General features: G+C 42.6%; 1 protein-coding gene across 9 annotated transcripts in view; it reads left to right on the top strand.

Moving 5' to 3' along the window:
- The window catches only part of RABGAP1L (RAB GTPase activating protein 1 like), a 446,160-nt gene that overhangs the window by 350,048 nt on the left and 68,749 nt on the right, over positions 1-27,363 (top strand). The window contains exon 1 of one of the 9 annotated variants that reach the window (XM_045189408.3): positions 24,368-24,709. The exons of 6 other annotated variants lie outside the window; for them this stretch is intronic. The gene's annotated coding sequence lies outside the window, so the exon portion shown is untranslated. Of the gene's footprint in view, positions 1-24,367; positions 24,710-26,536; positions 26,741-27,363 lie in introns of those variants that run through there. 2 more of the 9 variants (XM_045189429.3, XM_024553255.4) reach the window with 2 other exon arrangements.

Here is a 27,363-nt window from a genome sequence, read left to right as displayed (position 1 = left end):
GCAGTAATCCAGGTGAGAAAGGGCCAGAGCATCTGTTATGGGCTGGAGAGATGCAGACAGATTCCAGAGATATTTGAGAGAATCCACAGGTCGCAGGTCTTAGTGAGGAGACGTGAGCGCCAGGGTATGGAGAGGGAGCCAGTGGTGACAGCCGGGAGTCCCACTTAGGCAGCTTGCTGGTGATCACTCTGCCAAAGGGAACAGCAGACAAAGAACAAATGACAGGGTGGATGATGACTTAAATGTCAGACATGTTAAGTTTGTGGCGTATATCCACAAACTCATGTCCAAGTACATAGAAATATCAAGTAGGCAGGTGGATATTAGCGTGAGGTCCGAGCAGAAGGCAGACATTTAGATGTCGTCAGTATTGAAACCATGGAAGAATTCTCAGAGGAGCAGAGGGAAGGATTGAGGGTGGGTTCATGAACACATGGAAGATGGGCTGAGGAGCAGAAGCATGAGACTCAGAAGGCAGGAAGAAGCCCAGAAGAGAGTGAAGTGTGAACACTAAAGGGATGACATTTGTTTTCAAGAAGGAAGAAGTTGACAAGTGTCTGTAATGCTTAGAAGTCATCTAAGTTGCGGGGCAGGGGAAAGTGGTTGTTTTGCAACAGTTCTCGATGAAGATGTCCCTACTGGCCACGCTGAGAATGGTTTCGGTGTAGTGATGAATTATAAAAGCCTTGTGTGGGAAGTGAGTAAGTAGAGAAAGGAAAATGAAACAACTCTTCTAAGAAGGTTCTTATGGGAGAAGATGAGGGATGGAAGAGACAGCCAGCAAGACAGAGAGTATGAGAGGTAAGATCAGTAGACATGAGGTCGAAATGGAATTTTGCAGGATGGGAAGGATGACTCTTTAAATGCTAAAATGGCTCAATGGATCAGTTTCTTCATTGAGCACTTAAATGTGCCAGGCATTGTGCTAAACCCAGTGAAACAAAGATGAGCAAAAGCAGACATGCTCTCTGAGCTTACGGAGTTTATACTGTTGTGTGGAAAATGACAATTAGGTAATCGCCTACTAAATGTACAGTTATACAGTGAGATAAACTCTCAGAAGGGATATAAGGACGTATGAGAGTGAAGAGCAAAGGAACCTGACTTTGAATCGGTGATTGCGGGAAAGCTTTCTGACCTGAGTTACAAGGCGTCCGGACTGAAGGAACAACATGCGCACACCCTGTGAGGTGGGAGGGAGGTGCGTTCGAGAAACTAGGAGCAGGCCACTGTGATCCTCACTCAGAGAATGAGGGCTGGTGTCTAGGGACCAGGGCACTCCATCTCCAAACAGGAAGGGAAGGCCCACAGAAGGAGAAAAGCTGAAGATTCGTTAAAGAAAGGGGAAGACAGTAGAGACAGGCTTCAGAGGAGGTATGGGATTAGACTCAAAAGAGTGGACCTCTCTTCCATGATGGCAGGAGGGAGTGAGCAGGGGGTAATGGACAGGGACGGAGAGAATGTGCAGCTTATGAGGACAAAACTGAGAATATTCCATTCTGTTATTTCAATTTAGCAGATTCTGGAATGAAAAGAATTTAGTAGAATCAGAGGTTTAAAGAACACGGAAAAGCTTCTAGACATGGTAGAGAATGGAAGAACTAGGAACACCCAAAAGAACTGCTGGAGATCGTGAATTCATAGTGGCAAAAATCTGCAGTGTGTTGCAAGTTTCTCTAGAAATAGCAGCCCACGTGCATGCATGAAGGAAGCAGACAGTTTCTTTGACCCAGAGCTGAGGGTTGCCTGTCTGAGGCAAAGGAAGGGCAGTGGGGCGGGGGCAATGGTGCCCTCACAGCCCAGGTCTGGGGGGAATGAGAGGGACGAGGAAAAGGGAAGTCCCTGATTGGTAGCTCTTGCCAGTTTTCATAATAGGAATTCTCCTGCAGTGGCCGATTTCAGAGTACCAGTGACTTAACCGGCTCACACAGTTTCCGAACAGTAGCAGTCATGTCTCAGAACTTGTTGTTGACGGCCCAGCACCCACAGGGGTAGGGAGATGGGGCTCGTGGCCTGAGAGTGGCTGCCTTGACGGGTCATGAGTCTCACTGGGAGAGAAGAAAGTGAAGACACGGGGACTGACAGCACACAGGAAGGGAGGGTGGGAGGGGCTCCAGGCCTGCTGAACCCCGGGAACAGGGAGATGGCCGGAGGAGGGCAGTAGGTGGTGACTGGCGGTGGTTACCTCAGAAAAAGAGCATCTTTTCTCCAAAAACAATTATATTTTAAGGACAGTGAGGTGATGGTGGAAAATAACACTGGTGGGGGCTTACATTTTTCAGTCGTTAGCTGAGGTTGATGCCTTGAAATGCGTTGAGGGCGGCAGAGGCAGTAGGAGCGAGGGTCACGAGGAGGGCCCCTCATGGCCAAAGCGAAGCTCTGCCCTGGCATCTTCGGTTGCACACCAGAAACGTCTTCCACTTGCCTCCGAAATCTCTAAGCTCTGCCCCAGCTCGTTTCCCTATATACAATGATAGACCATTATCCCATCTCCCAGAGTAGAGTAATTGCTCTCTCACAAATCATGTTTTTAATGGGATGTGGCAAACACGTCTACCTAGAAATTACTATTTTTCCCCTAAGACCTTCATATCTGCAACCATGGATTCGAACTTAACTGTTTGAAGGTAACTTTCACATTAGAGCAAAACAACAAAGAACATTTGTATTGAAAGTAATTTCCCTCTAATTTCTTTATGCTGCTTGCTACTTATTTCTGGCTGTCGTTGCTGTGTGTACACGAGAACATAATATCCCAAATAGAGGCTTTCTTGGAATTCGCAATGAGGCCATGCCGAAACTTTGTCAACTCCATGCGTCTAAATGTGTGCCCTCCTGTGCCCCAGGAGAGGGTGCGTTTTCAATGGCATTTCGTCTCGTGTTCCGTGGGTGTAAAGTATCCCCATCTGCTGGGGACTGTTTATTATGTTATAGGTATGTGATAATTAACAAATTGATAGGTAGTTTCTATATCCAAATATTTGCCTATTTTTTCCTTGGAGATTTTCAGTAACATTCATAATCCTCAGTGCACCTCACATTTGGGGCACTGGTTTTGTTTACCCCCCAAATGGGCATTCGTACAGTCTGATCTTGCCTCTCACAGGCCGTGCACTGTGGGAACAAGTGGGGGTGTGGAGATGCTGGACACGCTGCAAAATTGTCGCCAACACGCGGAGGAAAAAGAAAAGCATGATGGGTAAACCTGGCTATTGCCTCATGAACTGATCCATATAAATCATTAAATTTTTTTACCCCCCCCAAAATAAAATAAATACGTAAACATTGATTTTTATATGGGTGCCTGTTTTGGGGAAAAAGAAAGCATTAATCACGGGATAAAGCATTATGCCCTTATATGCATTCCATACTTGGTAATGGGTCCTCAGAGCTTCCCAGGTAGATTAACAACAAAAAGAATACTCCAGGGTGGCCCTTCTAACTGGTAGTGTCCGCCCTTCAAACTTGAAGTATGTCCCCTGCAATGAATTTGCTCTCAGCAGTTTTCTGAGCTCTTTGTAAGACTGATGATTGTGCTCTTAAATGCGACTGTTCATATTTCACATACCTTTCTGCTGTGTTTTGCCAATTATCTTTCATCCAGTTAGTATGATTCATGTGTATCTGTGTTGGAGAATACAGTTCAAACTCGTCTTCACTGTTTGGAAACAATAGTAATAAATATTTTTCCCTCAACTATTTATGGAATCCACAGTTCTTTGATACACACATGCACACACACACAATATTTATATATATATTTACTATTTGAATTCATTTAAAGATTATAGTTAAAGTGTAGCTTTACCAGTTCTGTTTGGGGATCTAATTTGGATGAGATGATGTTACTCTCTGCCCTTGTTGCTGCTTACTGGAAATAATTTAACTTTTAGATAGTGATAAAAATAAATGTCAATGTCTTAGGTGTTTAGAATAGGTTAGGCCAGGAAGGCTGGGCTGTTGGAACTTGGGGGTTAGTATGGCAAACACTCCACCCCAGCTGATTCAGATGCCAGTGTCTCTACTCTAGGGGGTATAGACTGTAATTACATTACATTTACTCAGTTGTTCATAATGCTGTTTCTCTAACTTATCATGGACCGTTTAGCATACAGCTGCCAAATAACTGAGTCTCATTAATACTCTGGAGAAGTTATCATACTTTACTGTTGCCTTTTGTCTCTCCTCCTGCCTTCTATCCTGAGAAAAACTATTTTCTTTTAAAATCGTGGAATCACACGTAAATGAGAATGGAGACCCCAAAATTGAAAAATTTCTTGTTACTCACATATCTACAACTGCTGTTTGTCGCATTTCTGAAGCTCCACTTAAAGGCAAACAAACTGCTGAGTGGGAAATCATATTCCTGGTGGTAGCCGAGAACTGTGATTGAATAGGCCATCCTTTCTCATGGTCCCATCGTCTAGCTTAGGGACTTTCTGCAGCTACCACCTGTGGGAGGCAGCTGTTGCTTTCATCTCGAATGTCTAGAGTTTTCCCTTCCCTGCCTGGACCACTTCCAACCTCACTCGCTATAGCGTGTAGTTCACACAGCGTCTTTTAAATACACGTTGGTGGTGGTGGTGGTATTATTATTATTGGAGACAGTCCTGGGAACAAACTCCATGAAGAGGTGGTAAAACTCATGTTCTGTCATGCAGTTAGGCTCGGGGACGCTTACGTTTCTCGCTTTGGCACAGGTTCAACACACTTGCCAGTGTTTCCCATGCATTGTTTCATTCTTTTCCAGCTACTTCCTCTGTTATCCCTCACCCTTAGGGTCACTGTTCTTCCTCCCAGCTCTTACTGCATGCTGGAATTTCTCACTAAGCTGGTTCCTAAATACACAGTACTTTCCTTTCTGGGCCTCATGTCTGCCCCTGTTTCGTGTCTCTGTTAGTTTGCTAGGCTGTCATCAAATGCCACCGACTGTGGCTTAAACAGCAGACACTTACTTTCTCACAATTCCGTGGACTACAAGTCCAAGACCAAAGTGCCCACAGGTTTGGTTTCTTCTGAGAACTTGCTCCTTGTCTGGTGGGCGGTGCCTTCTCACTGTGTCCTCACTGCCTTCTCTGCGTGTGTCACTGTCCTAGTCTCCTCTTGAAAGGACACTGGCCATATTGAATTAGGACCCACTATGAGGACCATATTTTAACTTAAGTATCTCTTTAAAGACCCTGTCTCCTGATACAGTATACTCTGAGGTGCTGGGAATTAGGGCTACAACATATGAATTTGGGGGGCACACGACCCTGCCCATGACAGTGCCTTTCTCATCGTAGTCAACAGAACGCCAATTTCTCTGAAAAGACTCTCCTCTGAAAGAACCTTACGAGCACCCAGCACTGTATCTCCGGGACCTGCTAACGCGTGACAGTGCCCGGCGTTTGTCTGCACTCCTACTGTCTCCCACTTTCTCCTAAACTCTTAGATTATACAAAAAGACCCTGTTCTTCTCAACTTTACCCTCTACTTCCATCACCCCACTTGGCTGGTAAGGAATTTCTGCTGGCATGCATATTAGCTTGTTAAAAGTTCTAATTTACCTTATGTACCCTGTTTTGGGAAAGTCGTCTTGCATTAACTTCCTTATAGTCGCACCCTTATATTGTATCACATCTTATATAAGACATGACCCCCCTGACTCCCCTCCTTTCCTAAAAGAGAGCCAGTGAATTGTGCAAGTGAGGAAGTTATATCTCAGCAGGGCGCCCATTGATAGAAGAAAGTCTGTATTTTAGTATAATAGAAAAAGTATTTTAAGCAATAACATAATTTGAATACTATATGGGATGGGAGGACTTCATTTATTTTCTGAAATCATTTACATGAAACCTTTTATTCTAAAATATTTCACCAAATTTTAGGATGGCCATTGTTTAAGAAGTCAGATTGCAGACACTACCCTTAGAAGGCAAAATATTTCAAGAAAATTGTCCCACACAGTAGAATCTCTCAGAGTCTCTAAGTCATGGACCCGGGCCCCTCACATTGCTTGGCTGGACTGTGACAGCCACAGCGGGCCAGCTGGGCTCTCTGGCTTCAGTTTTTATCTTCTCTAGTTTCCTCCTCACTCTTCCTCCGGAGTTGTCGGCTTGGCACACTGGCCTCAGCTTTATTGCTCTTCCCCTCATGCATCTCGGTGTTCAGCTCTGGGCGTTTTACCCCAACGCATGTAACTTTAGAGTCTTAATATAGGCAATGCAATTAAACTCATCTTAATGTCAATTTTTCATGAGGCTGTGGGTAGATGATCTCAGGGTGACTAAAAAGAACTAGATTTGCATCTACTAAAAAAGGGTAAAATATTATTTGTTATAAAATAATCAGACGTGTAGTCAGTGCGGTGTCACAAGCTCCAGCTCTGATGACTTTCCTGTGGATGGATCCAGGCTTGGGGGTGGGGAATGAGCGCACTGGAAGAGATTGTGTGATACAGTCTCAATTTTTGGAGAAAAATGCTGTGTTAAAAAAAGGGAACAAAGGAAATGGGAAAGATCTAGTGTGCTGTCTTTTGAAAAATAGGATCCATGAGTAGAGAGCATAGTGCATTTGTCAGGAAGACTGCCACCCTGGACTGAACGGCCTTTAATGCCTGGGAAGCTTGCTGCTGTCAACAGGTGCACAACGCACTCTTGCCTGCTTGGTGGATGCTCCCACCTACTTACAATGAACGAGTCTGAAATCAGATCCAACGACGTCCTTCCCCCGGAGAGTGGGTGACGGAACTGTGAGCTCTGAGTGTTTACAGAAGGAGACAGCAGGCCTGTCCAGGCTCTCTCGCAGCCCCTCTTCCCTGACCACCATGTCTGCCATGAGTACAGGCTGGCGTTGGTGACCTGCACCCGTGAGCCCACTCCTCCCTGCCTCTCTTGGGGTGTGTCTGTGTGCTCCTGCCTCTTGCGGACACATCTACAGCCCAAGTCCACTTCTACAGCTTGTCACACCTACATATTTTCCCTTCTTATCTGTGCAACTTGCCCTTGTTGCTTGAAGGCACCACTGGTTAACATTGACTTTGCAACGGTAATAGCCACGACCACAATGATATCCCACTTCCCTGGATGCCTGGCCTGGTTATCATGGTTAACATCACGAAGAACTCTTACTGACACGATTTTACAGATCAGAAAACAGGTACAGCACGTTTAAGTCTCTAACAAAGGCCCCTTGGCCGATAAGTCACAGAACCAAAATCTGAATCCAGGCCGTCTGCTTCCAGAGTCTGTGCTGTACTACCTACTGCTCTTCTACTCACTATTTTTTTGTGTGTTAATCTTATGCTATCCTGCATCATTTTTGGAGGCAATCAATATTTAAAAGTAGTTTAATATTGCCAGTATTTATTGCTCTCTTACAGGATTTAAAACCACTCTGACTCTCTATGGTTGCGTTAAATTTCATCCAGTCACCCTTCTGTTTAGTAAGCAGTTAGGGTTTGTGGTGTCCTAGCACTGTGCCAGGTGCTCTGTTCAGTGACAGTCGCAGCAGACAAGATTCCTGTCCTCGCGGAGCTTCCGGATAACGGAAGGGACAGATGAAACAGAAATGACGTATAATCCAAAGTTGTGGTCAGAGTCACAAAGGAAAAGGGAAGTGTGTTACAAGAGAGAAAATAGTAAGAAGTGCATTTAAACTGTGGAACAGTATGGAGGTAAACTCCCGAGGCAGAGCCTCTGGGATTCATAAGAGCTGAAGAGGACTGGGGAAGTATGCGGTAGAAGGTCTCTTGTTTCTGGCAAAATTATAAACCCTTTTGGTGTGGAACATCTATAAGTTCTGGATAAAATCATTTTAGACTATTTTTAAATGTATGACTGAGTTGGTGGGGAAATTTTTGGAAGCCAAAAATTCCGTGAAAAGCTGAATCCTGAGATATAAGTGAATTCTAAAGCTGTATTTGTTTTTTTGGGCACTTGCCAGTCCTCAAGATCTACGGCCCAGAACTTGGGCTGTAATAGGCCTCGTCCAGGAGACAGAGCCAGGACCTGTAGCCTGCTGCTCTCTCTGCCAGTATGGCAACTGGGGGGAAGCCCATCTCCTCCGTAGCCGTTAATTACTCGTCTCGGCCTTGGTGCTTGAGTGAATGGGAGTCACATACATCAGTCATGTTCTTTTAGGTGAAAATATATGTCACGGTAAAAAAGAGAAACAGAAAAACCCTCTGGACAGAAGAAATACTAAGTGGGAAGGCCCTTGGGCAGAAAGGCCATTGACCTTTTCAAGGAGCTGCCGGGCTGGTACAGAGTGAGCAAAGTTAGTGCTGGTAAATGAGGTTGGAGAGGAAGCCAGGGGTCAGATCCTTGTGGACGCTCACAGGTCTTCCTTAGGACTTTTTATTTTATTCTAAGCCCAATCCAAATCTTTCGAAGGGTTTTCAAAAGATTATCTAACTTCTATGAAAAATAGTAGATTGAGAAAAAAGAAAAATAGAAAGCCACTCTAAAGGTGGGAGTAAAGATAACAAAATTAAAGACACATAAAAATGTTTCTATGTAGTTGAACTCATCTTTGAATAAGCCTGTATGTAATGATAGTGGAAATTTACCTTTTACAGGCTATATCCATTTTATAGTAAGTTTTATTGGAAGGAAAATCTGTTAAGTAGTAGAATTTCACTGGAATAAATACGAGGTCTGTCCAGAAAGTATCTAGCCATGTAATATGAAAAATAAAGACATGTATTGAAGATACAAGATACAAGAAACATTGTACACAGGACAATACCACCTCAGTCCCCTTCAAAGTAGGCACCTTGGGACCTCACACACTTTTCCCAGTCACCATCAGCTGCCCCATCATATTTTCCTGAATCTCACTGACAGTCTGAAATCTCTTCCCTTTCAAAGATTATTTTAGTTTTAGGAAAAGCCAGAAGTTTACAGGATGCCAAATCTGGGCTGTAGGAGGGCTGAGTCACCTGCGTGATTTGATATTTCACCAAAAAACCCTGCATGAGACATGATGCATGAGCGGGTGCATTGTTGTGATGAAGCTGCCAATCACCAGTTGCCCATAGCTGCGGCCTTTTGAATCATCCCAATCTTCTGTGAAGGAATGTTCAAGCTTAACACAAAATTTGATGCAGATTCATTGCTCTACTCACTCATCATTTTGAATGTGATGACCGCACAGTACACATGCTCACTCAGTGGTGTCTACTGCCCCCACTGACTAGTAACAGTGAAGTTGTCCTTGTTCACGCATGCGCATTCCAGTCCACTCTCCTCGGCTGCCAGGTTACATCGATGTTATGCAAACCGTTCTCATTATATTAACAATGGCTGGACTTTTTCTGGACATGCAGATAAAGTATAACGTTCTGGAAAAGACTCTGTGGCAGAAATTGGCTGATTAGTCACCAAACCTATTTTTCTTTTTTCCTTATAACACAGTTGGACTAGATCTCCCCGCCCCCGCTGCAGGTAGGGATAGTCGTATGACTGAGTCTGGCAGGGGAATGAGAGTGAAAGTGATGCGTATTTCTCCCTTTAGTTCCGCTCTTTTCCCACGTAGCTGCCACGCCCTGTATCGCTTGTGCCACATGGGTGTTGCGTTCCAGAGTGACCTTGGAGACCACGTGTTAAAGGTGGTAGGACCTCCATCAGTCAGAGTTCTAAATGACAATGTCATTCAGAAACCCCCAGCCCCACCCTCTTGCCAGCTGAACTTCCCATGAGCAAAAAATAAACTTGTATTATTTTAAATCACCAGTATTCTGTGATTCCACTATTTCAGCCGCCAGCATATGTTAAAAGATGTTAATTTTCTTTCAGGATGATACCAAGGACCTAATTTCAGTCTTACTCATTTCTTTTGTCATCTTTCTCGTGTATACATTTGCTGTCATATGTGACCAGGCAACTTGAGTGGATTAGGAGTTCCGGTATTTGTCCGGGCAGAGAGGGGCCTTGACGTGCTTGGGGAATGAGAGGACTTGAAGGATCTAATTGTTCCCTGTTCTCCATATAAGATAACCCTCCCTCTCCTTCTGTGTGGGCCCAGAATTCACTTCAAAGGTTTCTACTCCTGCAATTCTTCATTCCCACCTGCCCACCAGGCACTCACGCAGAGCAGACCTGATGAGGACCTCGAGTGCCTCTCATTTCCTCGCCTGATTTAACATTCATGTATGATTAGATTTACACACTGGGATAGGAAAGTCACGAAATCAACACTGAGAAATACCTTTCTTTATACACCGAATAATAGATGTCACAGGATTTCTCATGGCAAACACTTTTGGGAGAGAGGGCAAATGTGTCAGGAGATTGCTTATCTCTGAATAGACACCTTGAAACCAGAGCAACCCCATCTAAATCATTGGCCAGTGGGTCAGCAAGTTAGACGTGTGCTTACATTTTCTTCTTCATTTATCGGTCTTGTTTGTCGTGCTGGACCTTATGACTTCTCCAGAGAGAAGGTAGTAAGTAAATTCAGTTATTAAACATCAGAGGTTGAGGAGGGGTAACCTTACCATGTTGTACTAGCAAAGACCTTTCATTCTAAAAAGTGAGATGATTCCTTTAGAAACTGTAAATTATAGAAGGGAATTATCACCAAGAATATGTTTTGGACGAATAGATGCCAAATGCCTGTCTCACTGGATGATTACTATTCTAAATATTTTTCCATTAGCTAGTTTCAGCTCAGGAAGTGAATTAGACCTTTAATGGCCGAAGCAACCAGGAAATGAGTGATATATTTATAGATTCCACCAGTGAATTTGAAATAAAACTTCTTGCCTATTAAAAATTCTGACTGCGATATTCACTGTAAATGCTTTTTTTGAAATGCTTTTTTGGATGTTCCCTCTTCTTCTCCTAACCCAACCCTTTTGAAGGTCTTATATTCTCAATAAAGAGAATAAGTTACCTAAAATCACATTTTGAGGAAAGCCCAATTTACACTATGTGGGGCATCAAATTACCATGGAGCCTAGCTCATATGTGTTAGTAGCAGACACTAACCCGTCTCTGCTTTGGGAGTCTACAGCAGGTCTGTACCAGGGACCGCTCTGAGGGCCCCACCCAGGCCTGGAGCTTCTCCGGTCTAAAAGGTGCTGGAGGAAGCTGATTTCCACCTTACTTACACCTAGGAGTATTGTTGTGCTTTGGAAGACTGGGAATGCCTGTGTCCTATGCACAGGCCAAAGGCAAGACAGGCCTGGGCTTCCATTAGGGCTCTGGTTTAAGAGTCAGGAGGGCCACTTCCATCTTAACTTTACCACTGAGCAGCTCTGTTTGGGGCCTTTGACATAAGCAGTTGAGTTAGAGGACCCCAGGCGGCCTGTGCATCTCTTATATCATGTGAGTCTGAATTCCACCTTCAGTGCCGTAGACTCTTCTCTTTTAAATTTTATTTTTCAGTTAGCTTACATTTAATGCGATTTTGCATTAGTTTTAGGTGTACGGCGTAGATTTTGCATGAGTTGTAGGTGTACGGCGTAGATTTTGCATGAGTTGTAGGTGTATGGCGTAGATTTTGCATTAGTTTTATGTGTACGGTGTAGATTTTACATTAGTTTTAGGTGTACGGCGTAGATTTTGCATGAGTTGTAGGTGTATGGCGTAGTGGTTGTACAGTCATATACTTTACATAGTGGTCCCCCTGGCATTTTCAGTACCCACCTGGCACCACACGTGGTTACCATGATATTATTGTGGTACTCCCTAGGCTGTACTTCACATCCCGTCATAGAATCTTAAAGTAAGCATTCCACTCCCCTTGTTTCCTGCACCTGTTAAACCAGAAGCTCCAGGCTCTTGAGAAAGAGGAACTGTAAAAAGCAGTGAAAAGAAAGGCTCAAATGAAAGACTTTTTAAAACAGACTAGGCTATAAGGCATTTGTGTTTTTGTGGGGAATGAGGGAATAACACAATTATTTTCATTACATGTGGAAATTTCTTTCATTTTTTCCTACAGACGGTTGATTGACAAAAGTCTGGGTCCCTCGAGTGTCTCACTCTGGTTCCCTGATGTTTAGCACTCTGCTCTGCGTATTGAAAACTCTCTAACTGTATGTTCTCTTGAATTTTACTGAAGCATGACTTGGAAAAGTGAGGTTGTGTCAACCACCTTTTAGTATTTGAACTGTTGTCAAACCTATTTTTGCTGATGGATAGATCCTCGTGCAGTGGCCCTCTTTGTTGGTTTGTGGAACAGGGCACGGCGTAAGCTACTTCCTTCTCTGCTTCTTGCTCTCTGCAGGTCCCCAGGACTGAGGTCCGAATTCTCCAGGCTCTGGCTTGACCGCCCCCCCGCCCCCGCCCCGCAACTCCCCCACCACCACACCCACCCACTGGAGGGATTGCTGTTCTCCTCTTGGCTTCATTTCTTCTTCCTTCTTACGCCACTTTCTCCCTTTCACCTTCCCCTTCCTTTTTTAAAAAATGTAATTTGGTTTTGCTTTTTGTCAGCTGCCTAAACCCTAGGCTTTGTTCTTTTCATATGTAAACCAGGAAACTAGATAATAATCTTTAAGGCCCATGCTAACACTCTATGAACCCATGGTATTATGTATTTATGAATAAATACAATTGTCATCTTTTGATAAGTTTCTCAATAAATCATGGGGTAGAAGTGTAGAGGGGATGACTTTACCCTCTACATTTGGTTCCTGGGAAGATAAACTGGCAAAAGGGAAGATTAACAGTAGAAAATACTTTTTAAAAAATTAATTTAATATTTTTATATGAGTGGAGACTTCACAGAATGAAAGTGAAAACCCAGAAAGGCAGTTAGATCTGGGGACTTATGTACCATTTTAACAAAGGGTGTCAGATTGCTGAAAGGGGACTAAAAGGAGAAGGGGCTGGGGGCTGCCAAGCTTAAGTATGGGAAGGTGATTAGGGAATGGACCGGAAATGCTGGTAGACAGGGGCTAGAGAGGGGCCCCTTTAGAAGTGGAAATTGCTTTTACGAAAGGGAAGTTTACGCCCTGCTTTCAGGCAGATAGGGAGAGGGCAGAGAGCTCCTACGAAGTCTGCTGCTTCTCAGTTGCCTTTGCTCAAAATAGTCTGGTGTCAAAGTGGCATGTTTTAGGGTGGCATATTCTGATCCCCTTCAGAAACATGAGAATCTGAAAACCCTTTGGGACCCTCTAAAACTGATTGATGACGTCAAATAATAGTATTTCAACACATAAATAATCAATACCGATACATCAGCAATACCTATAACAGTGGGACACCACAGGTGATTTGCCAGTAACTTATTTGTGATTTTCTAACTTTAAGAATATTTAATACCAAAACATCGAGTCATGTACCTTAAATAAGTACAATTTTTGTCAGTTATCCATCAATAAAGCTAAAACGTAAGAATATTTAAATGTTCTGGTTGTAATCTATGAAGCAAGGACCTTGTCCAAGTTAAAAGAAAAAGTCCACAGATATTAATCAATGACTCATTTATTGATCATTTTCAGTAGGGTCTGAGGCAACCTCCGCAGAGTTTGAAAACACAGAAATTATTTTTTTTAAGTCTAATGGTTAAAGGTCAATTTGGGATTTTTTTTAAAAAACCTCCTCATAATTTTAATTCACTGTATATGCGTTGTCTTCAACATGGGGCAGTTTGCCCCCAGGGGGCATTTGGCAGTGTCTGGAAAACCATGGGTTGTCACAGCCTTGGGGGATCGGTGCTACCGGTATCTGGTGTGCAGAGGCTGGTGATGGCGCCAATATCTTAAAATCATAGGACAGCTCCCTACAACAGTGGAATTGCTCATCCCCAAATGTAAATGGTACCAACTTGAGAGACTTTTCTACTGGTGACTCCACAGCTCAACATAAGAGTTCCAGAATTGCAGCGTCTCCTCATGTTTAATTCTGGCAGGTCTTGAAAACAAAGTGAAGGGCATTAAAACTCACATCGTGGCCACGCGTGTCATTACAAACTGCGTGCTTATTCGTGGCCCTCTGCCCTCATTCGGACAGTTAGATTTTCACGACGGATTCTTGAGTTGGGTCGGAGGCCCTGTTACTACTGTGGGAAAACAAACAGAGAAGACGCCACCAGTGGGTGTCGTGTCTGCGCTGAGCAGGTGTGAAGATTGAGGGGGTTCTTTCATAGATAACGGTTCTCATGTAGAGCTTCAGAGTGGAGTCATGGACTGTGAAGCCCAACTGAACCATTTAATCCAGTGCTGCTGTTTGAAAATAAAACAAGAAGCTGCCTAATCCTCAGTGTTTCAGATGCAGAACGACACCGGCGTGACTACAGCCCAGTCACACGCACTGTCTTCTTCATGAGGATACCCCCCACTTCTGGGTCCTTTCCGCTGGCTCATCTGTTAAAGTTGCCCCTCACCAGCCTCTTCGTTAGGCTTTGCTCAGTGTGGACTTAAAGAAGACTCAGGAGGCCCTGACCTGTGCGGCTCAATTGGTTGAGCATTGCCCCGCAAAGCAAAAGGTCACAGGTTCAATTCCCAGTCAGGGCACATGGCCGGGTTGCAGGTTCAGCCCCTGATCAGGGTGCATACCAGAGGCAACCTAGGCATGTGTCTCTCCCTCTCTTTCTCCCTCCCTTCCCCCTCTCTAAAAATAAATTTAAAAAATTTTTTTGAAGGAGAAAACCTGGGGAAGAATTGACTCTGTGAATGAGGGATTGGCAGTTGCAACCCTACACCATTTACACAATTTGCAACATAATAGTAAAATGAGGAAGAGGAGAAATGCAAGGTTGGGGGGGGGAGTGTTCCTCCCTGAGTCCTCAAAATGATAGAACTGTATTCCACTTCCTATCGTTTCTTCACCAGAACAGTTGAAATTCTACAGTAATTTTCCTTTCAGTTATTTGCCTTTTTCCTTTTTAAAAAAGTTTCCATTCTCACACCCACCAGATTGAGCAGCACGCCTCTTGCCTCACGGAGTCGATGGAGTAATATCTGTGAAAAGTGTCATTCCACAGTGTTGACATTAAAGAACACGGTTTTCAGGGGTCCATTAGTTTAAGCAGTGTCATAAGCTATGGCTTTCCTAATTTCATGTTACATTAAGTAAAAAAACCAAAATACTAACAAAGGTAGTGACATACCCTGAAACTAGGTATTTGGGGAAAATGACTGGTGGGGGGAGATCGATGGAGGTCACTGTTGGTAGCAGTAATTGGACTATCCTGAGCTGATTTAATTTGAGGTGTTCAGAACAGGTTGTCGAGGGCAGAGGCTAGGACGACGCTCACGACCGAAGTATTAGCGTCCCACAGTGCTGCCTCATTTGGAGAAAGGGGAAAACCACCCGTTAAGCCTCCGTCGCAAAAGTCACTACACCCATCTCACGGCCTGGTTAGCAAGTTAATGCTTTTCCCTTTTTGCTTTGCAAATGCTCTTCTGTAATTTTACTTTCAATTTATCTTCTTCTGAAAACCTGCTAATTTCATGTGCTTTAGCCCTACAGAAAAGAATGTTGCTTAGCAACTGCCAAAATAACTAATAAGCCTATATCCAGTAGAGGCTTGAAGGACTTATTTATTTTAAATTTATATATTTCTTTAATAACCATTAAAACCAAGAGGAAATTGTTTCGCTTTGAGTTTATTCTAATTTCTGCATTTTTTAAATTCATATATGGGCTGTCTATAGCAAATAGAAAAAAAGAAACACATCAAAACAAAATAACAGTATATTTTCTAATGACCAAAATAAACTGATGAACAAAACTGAAACAGGCCTGGGCACATGGAACAGACTGACAGCTATCGGAGGGGTGGGGTTTTGGGGGGCTGGATGAAAGAAGGTGAAGGAATTGAGCAGAAAAACGTATGTACAGCCCCACAGACACACACAACAGTATGGGGATAGCCAGAGGGGAGGGGGTTGGGGGAGAGGGTGTCCGGCAGAGAGGGGATAAGTGGGGACAGAAAGAGACTTGGCTTTGGGCAGTGGGTGTGCCACGCAGGGTGCAGGTGATGTCCGATTGAGTTGTACACTCAAACCCTGCGTGGTTGTATTAACCAATGTCACCGCAATAAATTCAATGAGAAGGAAAAGACAGCATATTTAACACGAATGTCTCTTTTCTCCCATTATCCTCGTGGTAACAATGCTCTGTGTTCATTATTTGCTTTAGTTATTTTTTTCCAACAGAATACCCTGTCAATGGCATATGCTTGGTAGAGAAATGTTTTCTAATTCACTGAATGCACAATGCTACAATATTGCTTTGTTGATGCCAAGAAGCTGTTTTCTGTAGAAGAAATAGATTGGAGTTTTAGGGGAGAGGAAAACTTCGAGATTAGGTCGAAATGGTGCTATTTACCTGTAAAGGTTTTAATTTGGGGCTACTGACCCAGAAGTATATGAGAAGAGCCATCAGAGCCTTTAAGGGCTTCGTGGTGGGAAATGGTGCCATCAATGCTGCAGTGTCGGACCCCTGTCACTTCGTCTTGGCACGTTCACTGTCAGAGGTTTCAGCCTGCCTGCTCTGACAGACAAAACTTCGTCATTATCTAACCTCAGACCTACTTTCTTCACTGTGCTTCTGTTCAAATGCCCTGGGGTCACAACACTACCTGTAAACTTGCTTACTGCCGCCTTAGCATTCTGTGCCGTTGCGAAGTTAAAGACCACTTCTACAGGTGTATTAGCAATACAAAGAGCACAGGCAGCTTACGTTAACAGTGTGCAGGCCTTCTGTATTAAAGAGGAGCTGTGCGTGCTTTCAAAGACCCTTCCGTCTGGGAAGGAAGCTGCTTTACAAATGGCGCTTTAGAAGTCGGTCCTACAGAGAGGCTTTGGGCAAATTTATAGCTTATTTTCTTTCACAGTAAATTCCTGGGATATCGTCTTGTCTAATGGTTTAATTACCCTCTATCCATATCAGAGGTATTTTTTTATGGAACATCCTCAGTAAGATGTTACCCTAACATACAGTATTTTTAAAGCAGTGTTGAAATACTGATAGCTGTAAGCATACTAGAATTATTATCTACAATGGGCTAATATAGGACTTCTTTATAAACTTCAGTCTGTGGAAGATCATGTGTACTACGTTCATATCTCATTTATAGTGTCAACCCTGGTATAAAGAGGTCAGTGAAAAATAACTGGAGTCAAGTTTGAAGATGTATGTAAGGATGTATACTTAGAAGGTTATCTGATGTACATACAGTGTGTACCACATAGTTATACAGTTTAGGACAAAAATAATCTTTTAAAAGAGGTATGTGTGAGAGAGAATGGGGGACGAATGGCAAGAAGAAAAAGAAAAACTGTATGGTTGAAGTTTTAACTCTTTGAATATTAACATGTTAGGGTTAAGACCAGCGTAGTGTTCAGTTTTTCCAGGGCAAAAAGAAATGTACGAGATTGTTATCAGTGAATAAAATGGTAAAAGCTGCCAGTGACTAAGGCTTCAATCTGTGTTTCAAACGCAGATGAGCCCATTCATTTTGTTCTTTGTAAAGTGTAATACTAGAACGTTTTGCCGACTTTATGAGCCGGTTTTCCTATAACATTCACTTAGGCAGCTCTCCTCTATACAAGGAACAGGGAACCGAAGGTATGGATAAAACATTTGATAACAGAAACAGCCCTGGCCGTGTAGCTCCATTGCTCAGAGCGTTGTCCTGATACACCAAGGTTGCAGGTTTGATCCCTGGTCAGGGCACATGCAAAAATCAACCAATAAATGCATGAGTTAGTGGAAAAACACATCCGTGTTTCTCCCTATCCTTCCCTCCATCTCACTCTAAAATCAATTTTAAAAACAGTTGATAAACTTTCACATACTGAAACTTTTATTTACTTTAGCTCTTAATTTTCACTTACTCCCATTGCCTAGTCATTTGACAGAGGTGATTACATATAACATCCACCAATTAGTCATTAATTAGAGTTTTTCCTTTGTTCCCTATTTTTGTGTTCTTTGGAATAAAGATACCAGGAAGTAGTGAAGTGTCAGAAGAACTACTTGGCCATTAGGAGAAGCAAAAGGAGTTATTATTTACAAAAATTGAAATTCTCCACAAATTTTAATTGTTACTTAATAACTTATTTTTATTCAATTTTACTAATTATTTATGCAGATTTGCTAACATATATGAACATTACCCTACTCTCAGCTTTTTGTTTTACCATCGAAAGGGTTCAAACAAACCTCCCAGATACACCACTTTGGCATGTGGGCAGTCTGAGCTGAAGGCAGCCACAACCTGGTAAGCAAAACTTCCACCTCTCCTTTAACTACCCCAGGGTATTACCAGAGAACTATTACCAGAGATTACTTTTTATCTCAGTGATCTTTGTGTGTGGCAGGACAAGCATCTAATTAGCAAACCATCTGCTCTCCTTCCCATCCTGTGGATTACCGTATTTCGCCGTGTATAATGCACACTTTTTTTGCCCAAATTTTGAGGGAAGAATAAGGATGCGCATTATACATGGGTAGTACTAAACTGTGGGTATGCATTATACATGGCAAAATACGGTATCTTCTTCCCTTTGAAGCTCCAGTGGGTTATCCCATTTCTTAGCACAGGGTGGTTCACAAGCCTCAGCAGCCCACCTTGCCCTTCAGTCTGAATCTCTGTGGCCCCTGTACACACACCATTAAATTTGTTTTTCTCCTCTTAGTCTGTTTTATGGCAATTTAATTACTAGACAAGCCGAAAGAAGAGTAGCAAATGAATTTTTGCTCCCCTATACCATCATTTCAATAGTAAGAAAATGTTGGTCTTTTTAGTATTACAAATCATAATCTCATGTTACATTTCATGCTTAAAAATCTCCACAAATGCATGCTAAGTAAATAAGTAAGAATGTGAAACAATAACTTTTTTGCAGTTTTGAACATTAAAAATTTATATTTAAGAACTATATCGAAGACTTTAATAACAGGATCAGTGAGACAACATAATAAGGAATGAGTAGCAATTTTAGAAATTGACAGATAACTGCTTGTTTTGCCTTTCATTCTTTATGTATCTTTGGTTAACTGGTAAATGGGCCTTTTTCACCTGACCGTTTGAAAGTTTTCTGAGATCCCTAATGGACATTTAAATAAGACAGAATGTATATGTCCTAAGGTCTAAATATGGTCATCATATTAGAATTTGTGGCTTTAAGTAAACCCATGGGGAGCTATTAGGCAGTAACATTATTTCTTAAGTTCATGCTTAATTTGAAAAGTAATCAAAGCATAAGAATTTTAGCTATTTTTATGATCCTCATGATATTGGAGAGAGATCCTCTATGATGATACTTTATGACCATTTTTAGACCCCGAAATGACCGGTTTTGGGGATAATATTTTAAATTGAACATAAAAAATAAACTCCCATTGAAATGAGTGGAAGTAGAATGCTCAGGGCAATGCCAACTGCTGCTACTATGGCCACTGTTTAAAAATGATGACCTTTTTATTATTTGACTATTAGCCAATTAAGCAATTCACTATTGCTCTTAAAGTAAATAAAAAGCCAGTTTTTAACACCATAGAAGCCACCATTGGCAGGTCATTCAAGGAAGGCCGCCTCCTCGATCCGCAGATACTTTCCACTCTAGCAGGTTATAAACATGTGCATTGCATTCGTCATCAGTTTGCCTTCAGTCTTTTCTTTTTCATTAAATTTGCAAATGCCTTATTAATAATACTGCTAGATGCAGTATGAAGTTTTAGCTCATGTTTTAAGTATATAAAGATATAAGCAACTTAATAAGAAAAGTACAGAGTTCTGCTTTAGAAATTTAAAAGCTTCTGTTTCAGGATCTCTCAATTCACTTTACTTTCTTTTCTCTAGCAGTCATCTTACAATGTACCTGTTGGAGGTGTGGAAAAGCCCCAGAGCCTTGGTAATCACATATTTCAGTTCGAGTTATGGCTCCGATTCACAGCTAGTGATACGACCTTAAATCACTGAAACTCTGCTAGGGCAGTGGTTTCCTCTTCTGTAAAATGGGGGTGATAAAAGTAGCTTCATAGTATTGTAAAACCCCAAAGAGATAACGTAGTTAAAGCTCCGCCCCAGCACCGTGGATGTTAAATATGTTACTTCTCTCCTCCTTCCCCTTCACCCCTACTTCAGCTCGGTTGGTATCTTTGAAATGCAGCGGATTACAGTTTTATCAGTCAATTCTAAGCTTCCAGATAAGCTGCTGCTGTTAACCATTGCCTAGGATATTTCTTTGGACTCTAAAATACAAATAAATAATGGATAATCTTATTATAGTACAATTATAGAGAAGGATTATGAATTTCACACAATAGCACATAGTGTCCGTGTTTGTTGCTTGGGTTACAGCAGATGAGTATCATTATACAGCAGATGCTCTCCGTGTTCCCTGTTCTTGTCACATTGAATCAATTTAATAAGGGGTACTTGATTAAACTGTTTGCATCATCTGCAGGAAACCGGAGAGGGTAGCTGAACTGGAGGAGACCCCCCTCCTACACACACGTATTGTTAACCTGGCCCTCCTTGGACCTGTCTCAGTGATTTCCGACGGAAACACTCATGTTAATCACCAAATTGCTCCCAGATAAAACCAGAGCTCTGGAGGGATTTCATTGCTCAGGGAAAACTGGTAGAGGCTTGGACTTGTGATACCTTTTATTTCTCCCTCCTGGGTGTGTATGCTTTGGACCGGGCAGTAGCGAAGGGAGGCTTTGCACGCTGAGAGCATCGCCCCCCCTACCCTGTCCATTCCCAAAGACTGCTGCTCCAGCTCCTCTTCAGTTTTTGGACATGATCCTGCCCCTTCAGACATAATTTTCATCAATATTGATAATTACAACAACTAACATTAATCAAACACTTTCCAGAACCAGGCAGCTTACTGAGGGCTTTTACACACATTATCTTATTATTCCTCATAATAGCAACAGTGTTTTTATTTTCTCCTTTTGTGGATGAGGAAACCAAGGGTGAGGCAGCTAGCATGTGGCAGAGGCAAGTACGAGACCAGGTCATCTGAACTCTGGAGCCCACACGTTGACTCTCACCGTGTGTCCCTGCTCTGCAGGCATAGTGGAGGCTGGAAAGGAGGAACCTGTAGTCTTTAACGGCTGCCCCTCGCCTCCATACAGTGTAGTCCATTTTTGTTGGCCTGGTATTTGAAACCTGCCACGGGCTGATTCACAACTTCCCTCGAAACCTGATCGCCCACTGTGCCGAACAGCAGCTCACCACTCTGGCCTGGCTCAGTTAACTTTCCCTGTAAACAGCATTTCCCTTTGCCTGTGCGAACCCAGTCCAGCTTCTCCGTGAAGCCTTCCCCGACTGCAGAGAGGGAAGGCTCTCTCACTCTGTTACAGCCCTCACATCACTTCTTGCTGCACTCCTTGACAGACGCAGTTTGTCTAGTCTCTAAGCCGCGTCTCTGGGGGGGAGATATCAATATTTCAGAAGCAGGAGTGCCTGGCACATGCTGATTCTCAGTGTGTGTTTGCTTACTTCCTCTGTCATCCTTCGGTGATGGGGGTGTGCACTTTGGAGCCAGACATAGCTGTTTTTGAATTATGTCAGCTCCGTTTCTAGTTGTGAGAATTGAAACAAATCACTAAACTTCCCCACACTTTAGTTACCACAGCCATAAAATGGATAATTACGATACCTAGCTCATTGACTTATTATGAAGATTAAATGAGATTCTGTATTTAGGACATAGTGAATGCTTACTAAAGTTTATTGTTCTTATAAAAGAATTTTCGGTAATATTAGTCATTATTATGTTGTTACATCACAAATTCGAAGCATCCCTCATGCATGTAACAGGCATTTAGTAAATGCTGTTGGTTTTTTAAAATTGAGACATAATTCATAGACCATCAAATTGATCGTTTAAAAATATTTTTGATTTATTGATTTGAGAGAGAGAAAGAGACACTGATTTGTTGTTCTTATTGTTCCACTTATTTATGCCTTCACTGGTTGATTCTTGTATGTGCCTGACCAAGGATCAAACCCGCAACCTTGGTGTATCAGGCTGATGCTCTACCAGCCAGGGCAAATTCATCAAGTATTAACTGCAGGATTTTCGCCAAGTCTACCATTGCAAATTGTCATATGTGACCCACTGCAGGGCCTGAGAACCTACTGGAAAGGGAAATGTTCTGGCTGGGCTCACCAGCCCTACAGGTGGGATAAATGAACATTTGAATGAAAACTAGTTCACACTTTTTTGCTGTTCCCTAAACCTGCCTTCTGATCTTGTGGGAGGAAAAACCCAGGAATCTAAAATGTCATCCTTCTGGTTTGATTTGGTCGTTACTAAAACTTTTTTTTTTAATTACTGAATGCTTTAGAAATTAGGTAAATTTATTTATAATGACAATTCAGTTGTGTATTCTGCTCAAAATGAGACAAGAGGAAGCATTACGTGTGTTTTCAGATGTGTCAGAAACCATCCTCATTTTGGATGATAGCAAATATCAGTGAGTACTTAGCAGCCCTTGAAACACTTGTTTGGTTAGGTAAAGTTTAAGGGAATGTGTTGTGTTTAAAAACAAAATTCAACTGAGTGAATTTTAAAGATCTTACTGGCTTTATTTAAGGATTCATGAATCAGGCACCATCCAACCTGATTGATAGAAAAAGCCCCAAGGACTGTAAAAAATGAAGATCTTTCAGAAGAAGAAGGGAACAGGACAAGGAAGATACTCTAGGCAAAAAGGCGGGCTGGTGATGCAAGGCCACTGTCCCTAGGGGATTGGCTGGGCTCTGTCAGGCAGCTAGGTGGCTTCACTCCTGCTGGTTGGGCGATTCCTGACTGACAGGTCCAAGACTCCACTTCCTGGAGAGCTGAAATTGTAATGAAGCCTGTGGTGAGTGGGCTTGGGCTTAGCATAAACACCTCCATTTGGGCCCTGCTGTCTTGTTTTCAAGACAGTTGGTTGTTGGACTTAGAGTTACAAATGAGGTAAAAGTCGAATTGTGAAAGAGTCGCAGCTGCCCTTTCAGGGCCTGGAATCTACCTCACTCCATTCTTTGCAGTGAGATGCAAATGAGGAAGTCATACACCCAGTGTAACTGCTAAGTATTTATTTCCCACTGTTTTGGGGGGTTTTTTTAGTTTAACCCCAGGGAATTTTTTCAAGAGTCTGTATTTTATGAGGTTTTGAATTTGCCTAGCAGTTGCGAGGAAAGATAGGAAAGATAATGAGCTGAATGGCTGGAATTTGATGAAGAATAATGGTTTTCTTTATTTACCTTTGCATGATTTTAAAGAGAACTCAGATTTCACTTATCTTTTACTGTTTGCTCTTTTTCCCCCCTTTGTAAAAACTCAGTGTGTGTTACTGGACTTTTCTGAAATCCAAAATATTCTGAAAAGCTTTCTTCTATTGGTACTTCTATGGTTTCTCATTCTCGTTTTATTTTATCTTTGGGTTTTATAATGTGCACTCCTAAGTGTAAATAGAAACCTACTTGGAATACTGGTTTTCTGTGATTAACAAAGTACTTACAGAATTTTGTCTTTCTTACAGTTTTTAATGTCTATATTGATACCATGAACATTTTGTAATGATCCCTTAATATTGAGTCATTTATATTTCATGAATATTTATATTGAATTATTTAGGAAGATGTGTAAATATGGTCACATGTGGTGCTTATTACCGGCAATGTTGGCTTTCAGTTCTTGAGTTTAGCAAAGAAAGAATTCAGACCCAAGAACTGTAGTGCAAGAGGAAGTCTATTTAGCATACAAAGCACAAGTACACTCTCAGAGAAGATTCGAGCACACTGTTTAGAGAGTTGCCTTGGCCTTTTAGAAAGTATGTCACAGAGGTGGAAAAAGTGAGGCAGGTGGGCTGTGTGGATTCAGGAAACAAGTTACAGAGGCAAAAGAAGGGCCCTTGGAGACAGGTTCAGGGGGTTAACCTGAGATGGGCTTCCTCCTCCCACTGCTCCCCTGTTTGCAGGTCTCATGGGAACCCTCAAAGCTTCGGAGAAAGTAAAGCTATCATGCCTGAAGAAAGAAGGCCTGAATGAGCGTGCTCCTGAGAGAGAGCATGCCCTGGGTCCTTTGTCTTAAGGGGATTTTATCTGTTTTCTAAATTTAGGAATTTAAGGGGAGGATCTCAATGGAATATTCCTCAGATTTCCAGGTGTGGCCTTTAATATACTGACTCATCAAAATGAGTACAGGGTCAGGGTCATGGTCTCCACTGATTGGTCAGCACTGGGGGTCATTGGTCATTGCCTCTGGTCCTCATGCCAGCTCTGACATTGCTTGGTCTGGTTGTGCTGCTTTTCTGGGCCTGGAGCTGAAACCTACCTGAGGCCTAGATGTTATCTCTCGTTTGCTTGAGAACTGGGGAACTGTCTCTTTGGTCAACAGACTGGAGGCTTTGTTCCTACGATTATTTGATGCTGATCAGAACTTCGTTGTCCTGAGGGCTTAATGCTTAAGGGAGTGGTCAGGCTAGGAAGAGGGAAGCAGGAGAGACGGGTTGCTGGTTGAGGCCAGTTTGAATCAGCTGTCTGTCTTAGTTTCCCCATTCCGCTTGCCAAAGAGTTTTCCTAGCTTCTCGGGACCCTGCCTCAGTAGACAGGGCCACTGGACAAGGACAAGCAGTCTCCACAGGGCTCTGCTTGCCCCCCCGGGGGGTGGGGGCGCAGAAGCCCTTTCTGCCCTCCAGACCATGTTTCTGTTGTAGTGGCTTTGTCCTCCTTTCCATCCTCCCCTGACTCCATGGCTGTGTTGATGAGAACGTTCCACAAGTAGGAGGAACTGGGCCTCTGCAGCCACACCTGTGAGGTGAGGTGATTTTTTAACTCCGTGTGTTTGCTGCTTTGACTGGTGGATGAGAAAATACTACTTTAAAACTGCTTTGCTTTGCTGCATTTGGGGAGAATACAAAAAGAGAAATATTCACATATTATTCAGGTTTTTCTGGTTTTGGCTGCTTCCACATTTGACATTTGAGGACAAGTAAGTCCTCTCCGAAGGCCAGGGATGGCCTGTCACACCCACACGCAGCCAGTATGACCCAGGAGTGGTTTGGTAAAAATAATCCTAGCAATATGCCTGTTGGAACAAAATCAGCTACCTGAGTAAAACTCCTTCTATGTGAAAATCTTAAAACAGCACTTAAAAATCACTGGAGATTTTATTTGTTACAATTTTAACTTAATGTGATCTAGAGGCTTTTGAAAATTATTTGTAGCTGGTTTGGCCTCTGAATAGAAAGGCTGTAAAGACTAATGAAAAGTGTAACAACTGCCATTTAACCCTTTTTTGTAGGGAAAGAGTCGTTATTGGAAAATCCAGATCAGGGTACCAAATAGACTGTATTTGTTGAGACACATTGTAGCATCTCTAGTGGTGGGTACCTTCTTAACATCTGGGAGTAATGCCATCCCTTGTTTTTATTCTGATAGAGGTTAGATGGGTATTTCCTCCTTCACATCCCCCAAGAAGCCCATTTAGTGGAGGGAAATAGGACACACAGTGCTCCTGACTCTTTCTGAGCACCTGTGACAACCGCCTACCCGTTCCATCCCTCTCCATTTGCCCACCCACCTGAGCTGGGGACCACCTATCCATTACCACTGATGCAAGTGCCACCTGCTGCCCCTTTGATACACAGTCCCCTCCTGGTAACTGTTCGCAGTGATGGGGTTGTGGGCACTGCCCCTGGATTTCAGGTGGTCCCCCTCTCCCAGGCCTCTTTTCAGTGGAATGGCTTGGTGCGAAGTAGGTGGCTGCAGGAACAGCCCCGGGCGATCACTGGGTCTCAGTCCTCAGGGAGAGGCAGGAGGGTAGCACAGTTGTCTTGCTGGGGAGTGGCAGGCTGTGTGCAAACAGGTCTGTGTGTGTGAAGGCCGCTGAAGTTCAGGAGGGGGTTGTAGCTGTTTTTTCTAGGACTAGAGAAAATGTTTTCTAGGCAAGGAGAAAAAGCCAGTACCAAGATACAAAGGCAGTTTTTCAAATAGATGGTCAGTTTTCAAAAGATGCTTTTTGGGGGGACCACAGCATACCTTTCATTGCATGAGAGAAGCATTTGAATTTCTCCTTTGCAGACTCTGAAAGTGAAGTATGGAGGAACATTTTAAGGGTGGCAAAAAATGAAGGGTGCAAATCAAGCTTAGGGAGTCCTCACGTTAGAAAATGTACGTGCTGAGGCTGGGATAGAGGACCCCCTGGACTTAGGGGTGAAACGTTCTCAATCTAGTCACTGTGTCTAATTAAAACAATCTCTTAAAGGTAATCAGACACTATTTAAAAATACCTAATTATTTACCTAAAAGGACTGAATTATCTGTAGTTGCTAGCTTCTGTTTGTTTATATAATTTAAAACTATCTTTACTACCTTTGATTCTGTTTTTAAAAAAATGTTTCGTACACTTATGGCCCTGACTCCTTCAGTGTCTTATGAGTTTAATACACAGCACCTGGAGTATTTGATACTGTTTTCCTGGTCCTTTTTCCCTTGGATTATAAGTGTTTTTCTTAAGCAAGGAGATCACCTGCTGTTACATTAATGCGCTCTCCAGGACGCATCGACAACTGCTTAGGTGCGGTTATAATTCTTGTTTGCCCCTGGGCGGTTGCCAGCAGGGAGTAGGGCATTGTGGGAAGTCGTTTCTTTACCTTCCACAACAGGTGTCTTTGTCAGTGCACCTTAATCAGATACCAGTGTGGAAGCACTGAGTCACTGTAGCAAAGAAAACTAGGAAAGAAAACGGTGCTGCAAGATAAAGCTGAAACCTGGTGCTCGTGAATGCGTGAAGAGGCTCACAGAGTCCTTTAACGTGCTTCCGAAAAGATAGAAAAGAATTCAAAAGGTATGAGCTGCCTGGGCGCCGTGGAATACCTTGTCTCCTGATTATCATTTAGTTTTTAGCCGGTTAGTCAGCAGTACGATAAATATGCTGGAGAAATTTTTAACGAAAGTCATGCTTTAAAGACAAAGCTGCATTGTAGGAAAAAATATGCAGTAGAAATGCTTACCGATCCCAACAAGGGTCAAACGCAGTTTGAGGCTGCTTTAATCTTGGGGATTTATTTAAAGTATTGCATTTTCTGTTTAAATAAGCCTATTAGACTTGCTTCTGTTTCCTAGCAATAAGTTGTTTTTTTCCCCTTTCATTGGTGTGCGTTTAATTTAGAAAGCTATAGCAGTCACAAAACTCTCCTGTTCACATTTAAATGGAAGAACATACTATGTAAGCGATTGTGTTACTCTAGGTGAAGATACTTTAGGGAAAATAAATGATATTTTTGTTTTCTGAAAGCAGACGAACTTACTCAACATAACGCTGCTATTGGTAATTAGAACAAAAAGGTGCAACCGGTATCTATTTGATTGTAGACAAATTTTGCCAAATTGATTTCTAATTCTAGCAAAAATATTTCTCATTGCTCTGCAGTGTCATATTCTATTAAAAAACAGAGAATAACAGTTTAA

The sequence above is a fragment of the Desmodus rotundus genome, chromosome 12 (genome assembly GCF_022682495.2).
Source record: "Desmodus rotundus isolate HL8 chromosome 12, HLdesRot8A.1, whole genome shotgun sequence".
Taxonomy (NCBI): Eukaryota; Metazoa; Chordata; class Mammalia; order Chiroptera; family Phyllostomidae; genus Desmodus; species Desmodus rotundus.
The sequence above is the reverse complement of the archived record's forward strand: the minus strand, read 5'-3'. Positions and strand labels throughout refer to the sequence as shown.